At 44.0% G+C, this 6000-nt stretch overlaps 1 long non-coding RNA gene across 1 annotated transcript in view; it reads right to left on the reverse strand.

The window, feature by feature from the left end:
- Positions 1–1803, reverse strand: part of LOC143434364 (uncharacterized) — a 39027-nt gene extending 37224 nt beyond the window's left edge. Inside the window, exon 1 of the long non-coding RNA XR_013103825.1 lies at positions 1650–1803. This is a non-coding gene — a long non-coding RNA (uncharacterized LOC143434364). The remainder of the gene's footprint in view (positions 1–1649) is intronic.
- Between the last annotated feature and the right edge of the window lie 4197 nt (positions 1804–6000).

Below are 6000 nucleotides of genomic sequence, written 5' to 3' on the forward strand. Positions count from 1 at the left end.
TGATCCACTATATAATGTATATGTGTATCAAACATCATAAAAGTGAATAACTGAGACTAAAAGATGACTCAGTTGTTAAAAGCACTAGGTGCTCTTTCAGAGGATCTGGGTTTAGCTCTCAGCACCCACATCGCTGATAAAAACTGCCTGTGACTCCTCAAACCACCATAGGCTTCTGTATGTAGATAGCACGTAAATTAATTTCCTTACCCCTGGAGAGAGCATTTAGGATAAGAGGGCCAGTAACTGAAAGAAATTGTATTTACTGAGCATTCCTGAGAAGATATACACACAATAGAAACCAAGAAAGGGCAAACTGTTAGAACTGTACAGCCCAGGAGACAGGTCACTAATGCAAGAGGACCTTGAAGTTCAGGTAATCGCCACCAGGTGGAGTGTGGTCTCTGGGTTCGAGTCTCTTCTAGCCCAAGTTCCCACAAGCACATTAACCTGACAGACACAGGTGAGCATGTGTCTGTCACTTGGTCTAGGACTCTTGGCAGTGCCAGGAATAGGATTTCCATGTGTAATGCAGAGAAAAGGTAAGGAGTACGGAGGGAGGAACAGCTTCCTGTCTTGCTGTTTGCAAGGAAACCTCCAGCAAGGCCCTTTGTCTCTTGTTTTCAGTGTCTTCAGGTTTAAAAACAATGAAGTTAGACTGGCCTTTTCAGTTCCTCTGACTGCAATGTGATGAACAAGAAGAAGAACAACCACAGAAAATATCTGCCTGACACTGTTTCACAGCTTGGGAAAAACAAAAGGGAACAATGAAGACTCTTGTCCTCAGAGGCCTAACGTTCCAGCAGGTTTAGACATATTTGTAAACAAAGGTTGCAACAATATAGCCAAGTGCGGTAATGAATTCCGATGTGTCCCACCCACGGCCATATGCAGCCAAGAATAGCTATGAATATAAACTAACAGAAAATTGTAAACTTGCTCAAAACAGAATGAGATCAGGAGGGGTGTGTGTGTGTGTGTGTGTGTGTGTGTGTGTGTGTGTGTGTGTGTGTGTGTGTTTCAGGCATGAACTTTACAGACAACAATGTGCCGTAATGTCAGAAGGTCAAAACATTCTGTATAGGGAAGCACAGAGAAGCCAGCCCTAACAGCTCCAGAGTTCTCACATAGGAGACAACCCAAGGATGAACTTTGTAGCTGAGTATGTGTCATCAAGAGATCATGGTGAAAAGAATCCTATGCTTATAGTGCCAAGGCCTGGAGGTATATTCTGTGTACATAAAGGGAAATAAATAACAATGGAAAAACAGGCATGGAGCAAAGAGCCTACTACCAGACTTACATATTCTATGCTTAAGCTTTATTTAGCTCATGAACATTTCTAGACACAAACGTGCCAGGGATTCTTATATGCTACTTACACATACTTACACATTTAATTCCAGCAAAACATGCTATGCAGCAAACCACAGTCATCCCCACCTCATTTTACAGAAGGAATTTCCCATCTTCATAGTATTATAACCTTACAATAAATGACCATCTCTACAGGTGACCACAAACTACCCCCATATGTGAATATTTGCAATACTAAAATCATCTGAAATAAGATCTAATGAGAAAGAACTACCTAGGCACACACCATAGAACTTGCCATTCCCTTTAAACTGTCTTGAATTATTTCTTACCTTGGTCTAACGTTGGTTTTCATTTTCTCACATTAATTGTAACTCATCCCCATGTTGACAGAAGGTTGACGGTGTATGGATTGTGCTTCACCTTCGAGTTTGGAGTTCGGCAAACTTTGGGGAAAGCTGTCCACCCTCACCTGCTGGAGGATTAACCTCCCTCATTAGCTGGCTTAGGAGCTCTTCAGCCTGCATGGCAGTCACAGACCACAGCCTCCAGCAAGCCATCTAGAAGCTAGTACCTCACTCTTTCTGTGTTTATCTATGCTAAGACAGAAAATCCTTCTGGGACCCCTCAGCCCCATGACCATTGTCTTCTGGCGAAACCCTCTCCCTGAACCCCTGGGCTCTCGCAAGCAAGCATGTCCTTCTGCTCTTTGATTTTCTTTTGGGGAGGGGAAGTGCTGGAGAGTCAAACCACACTGGTACATGTGTTTAGGCGAGTGTTCTACGACTGAGCCACACTCCTGGCCTTTCTGTTATCTTAGCGGGGTGATATAGCTTCAGTATATTTAGCTTTCTGCATATACCTAAACTGTCTGCTATGTACAGCAAGCAAGGCTGCTCTTTTCTTCTATTAAACAATTTTGAATTCTAAAAGAAAATGACTTTTTTTAAAAAAAAAAAATGAAATTTTCCTTGTTTTGAAGGCTATGAACTTCTCTGTGACTCTCTGAGGAAGGATACTTGCCATTCATTTGTCTAAAGCCACAGAATCTACAATCCCAAGAGTGATACTCACTGTAGACTCTGAGTAATGACGTTAGTGAAGCTTTGAGGACTGTACAAAATGGTCCAGGCTGGGGCATGGAGAGAATGTGCAGGGGTCTGCATGTGCTGGGCAGGCTTGTGGAATACAATCTGCTTTGACCTGGGTCTAAGACTACACTCCGAAAAGTCCAGTCTGCTGAATGAAGGGCATGGGTATCATTTACATCACAGTTTCGAGGCTGCGATGGACGCTGTTGATCCTTATTAACCTTCTCTGGGCTGCTTGAACAGCAGTGGATCTGATGGATCTGGTCCTCCTCTAACTCCACACTGATAGCATGAAGGAAGCACTCTGGGTGGTGACCAGGGAGCAGCTGTGAAGGGCTCCTCCGGAGCTTCTGCTGGCCCTCCTCCTCTAACTTCTCACTGCCTGCTGAGCAGTCTGTGAGCTGCATCCTGGGCTGTCCCTTCTTTCACCTCCAATCCCATTAAAGGAATGTGTGGACCTTTAATGCCAGCTAGCTCAAGTGCTTCTAACAGGAGCATTGTAGAGCTGACATCATGTGGACCCAGGCAAATCAGCAAGAGTAAGCACAGTTCAAACAGCTTAACAAGATGGCGCAGCCTCCCCAAGCTCACCATGTGCTTTTCTCATCTCACCTGCAAACCAGTGATGCAGAGCACCAAGGACCAGCAGCCTTACATTTCCTTCCTAGTTCTCAATTTTTTTTGGAGGGGCGGTTGTTTCTTTGGTTTTGGGGGGTTGTTTTGGTTTTGAACCAGGGTCTCATACAGCTCAGGCTGTCCTCAAACTCCATGTACAGTTGAGGATGGCCATGAGCTTCTGATCCTCCTGTCTCCACCTCCCAAGTGCTGGAAGTACAGGCTGACATCACCACACTCTGTTGATACAGTGCTGGAGACTAGACTCGGGATTCACACGTGGTAGGCAAGCATTCTACCAACTGAGCTACATCATCAGCCTCCCTCCTGCTTCCCCTAAATTACCTCTTCACTCAGTGCATCTCAGAGGAAAACCTGAACAACCATATATGCATTGCCTCTTGAGAGTCATTGTGTGACCTGCTTTGAGAAGACAGTGTGAGAAATGAAGACTTTCCTCCTGCTCGCTAGGATGATGGTGTCATTACAAAGAGATATGCAGCCTTCCAACAATGGCTATCACAACCTTCTCTGACTGGGCCACCACGCCTCTGGAGGGGACAAAGACATCCAGAAAAATGTCAATTACTGTGCTATTTAATAGAACATAAAGAAATGACCCAAATGTCCCTCTGAGAACAGTTAAATAAATGATGACCCATCTGTAGAATGAGAATAAAGTAGATCTGCAGCCCCTGGATGGCAAGTATGGATAAAGGCATCTCTAGCTTCAGATCATTGTCTCTAGAATGTTCTTGCTATCTACGAAATCTGTGTTTGCATATACATTTTCTGAAGTCTAGACAGTTAGACAACTAACTTATGAGACACTGCCCATAAGGATTTAGGGGGAAAGATAATTCATTCACTGTATGAGACACTTTCAGTAATCTGACTCCTAGTTATAATGAGCAACTCTTGTGCTGTGCATGTGCTCATGAGGGGGGTATATCAGTGTGGGCAGGGGTGTGTACAAGTATAGTGTGTGCACATGGAGGCTGGGGATCAATGTTGAGTATTGTTCCTTGGGCACCTAGTTTTTTAGATAGAGTTTTTCATTAAATCTGGGGTGCACCAGTTTGGCTAGATTGGCTGCAGCAAGCTCCATGGATCCACTTGTCCCCGCCTCTGACACTAGAATTCACTAGAATTATAAGCATGCACCACCATGCATGGCCCTTTCTGTGGGCCAATGTTTTAGACGTAAACAGTGAAACAGAGGGCACTGGAGATGGGGAAAGGAAACAAAGAAAGCAGCAAAAAGAAATGAAAGGGGCTTTTGAGAATGGAAAGGTGTTACAGGCGGGAACAAGAGCTCCGCATAGAAAAAGGTGGGTGCACATGTCAGTGTAGCTTGCACATGGGTGGGTGCACATGTCAGTGTAGCTATGCACATACATGGATGGGGAATTGTACGTGTCAAAGTGTTCATAAGTCAGAAACAAAAAACACTTAAGTCGTATATGGAGACCACGCCACTGTTTAATTATGCAGTCTACTTCTATCCACGTTTGTACTTTTAAGTGTTGCATGTTGTCTCTAATGACTTAACCTAAGAAAGCTAATGATTATTGGTTAACTGTCATATACAAACTCACTTAAAGATATAGATTATTTTAATCCTTAACCAAAAACTATTCTAATAGGAAGTTATCTCAATTTCATGAGAAATCTTCCAGTCCTAAGATGTTAGTATCTGCCTAACATTGTGTAGTTTTCAGGAGACAGATCCCGGATTTCTCCAATCCTTGGTCTCTGGGGCTTCTGCTTTCTATGCTATCATCACAGATTCCATCATGAAATGGAATGGACACTATTATCCCGTTAGGAGATGAGGGGGAAAGAGTTTAGAAAATTTAAGTGTGCTTTACCCAAAAGTTTATTGCAGTATAAGGAAAAGAGGACCAAAGACTGGGGGTGATGTCAGTGGTAGAGCACCTATTCTGTGTGCACACGACCCTGGCCCTGAGTGTCACCTCCAACACAGGGCAGAGACGGACAGGCTCAGGTGGAAGTCTGCACTATTACCCTCAATAGTCTTTACTATTACCAAGTAGCTTGTCTCCTTGATAACACTTTTTACAAAACTCATTTCTGGGCAGGGGAGGTTATTCAGCAAGTAAAAGTGCTTCCCACCAAGCCTGATGACCTCAGTTTAGCCCCTGAACCCCATGGGGTGAAGGGGAGAAGAGATTCCTACAAGCTGACCTCAGACCTCTGAACGTGCACCACGGCATGTACATGCCCCATCACACAAGTAAATGTAATTTAAAAAAAAAAAAAAACTATTTCTAGTAATATAAAAGAAGAAATTTACTTAGGTATGCAAGGTCCAAAATATAATTTTGAAAAAGAAAAAGGGCTTAGCATGTACAAAGCCCCAGGCATGATTCCCCAGCATCATATAAACAACGTGATGGTAAATACCAGCAACCTCAGCAATCAGGAAGCCAAGGCACAGGGATCAGGAATCCTATTCAGTGGCTAGACCAGTGTGACCTGCATAGAAACCCTCTCTCAGAAAAAATTAAAAACTAAAGGATTAGAAAGACAGGGAGAAAGGGAGAAGTGAAGAAAGGGAGGAGGGCAGAGAGTGGGGAAGAGAGACCCACTTCCTGGATAAAGACCTGTGTTCATTGGAATCTAGCTTAGAAGACGCATCTCCACGATCACGTCACACAAAGTTTAACTGTGTTCGTGGGACTGCCCTTAGTGTGTTCTCTCACCCCTCAGAACTATTGCTCTAGAGACACTTCCAACTTCACGAGAAAAGGAGGAGGGCTCTGAGGCTGTATAAATAAAGACATTGTGCAACAGACCGAGTGGATTGTGGGAAGGCAGTTAGAGCACTTGCCCTCTGCATTTTAGGATGAGCTTACTCATCCATGATGTTCCAGGGCAGGGGAAAGTGCTGCTAGATGACAGATAGGCCATCCTTCACAGGTGAGGCCTGAGCCATTGACCCGTCATCTGGAGG

Source organism: Arvicanthis niloticus, chromosome 14 (genome assembly GCF_011762505.2).
Source record: "Arvicanthis niloticus isolate mArvNil1 chromosome 14, mArvNil1.pat.X, whole genome shotgun sequence".
Lineage (NCBI taxonomy): Eukaryota > Metazoa > Chordata > Mammalia > Rodentia > Muridae > Arvicanthis > Arvicanthis niloticus.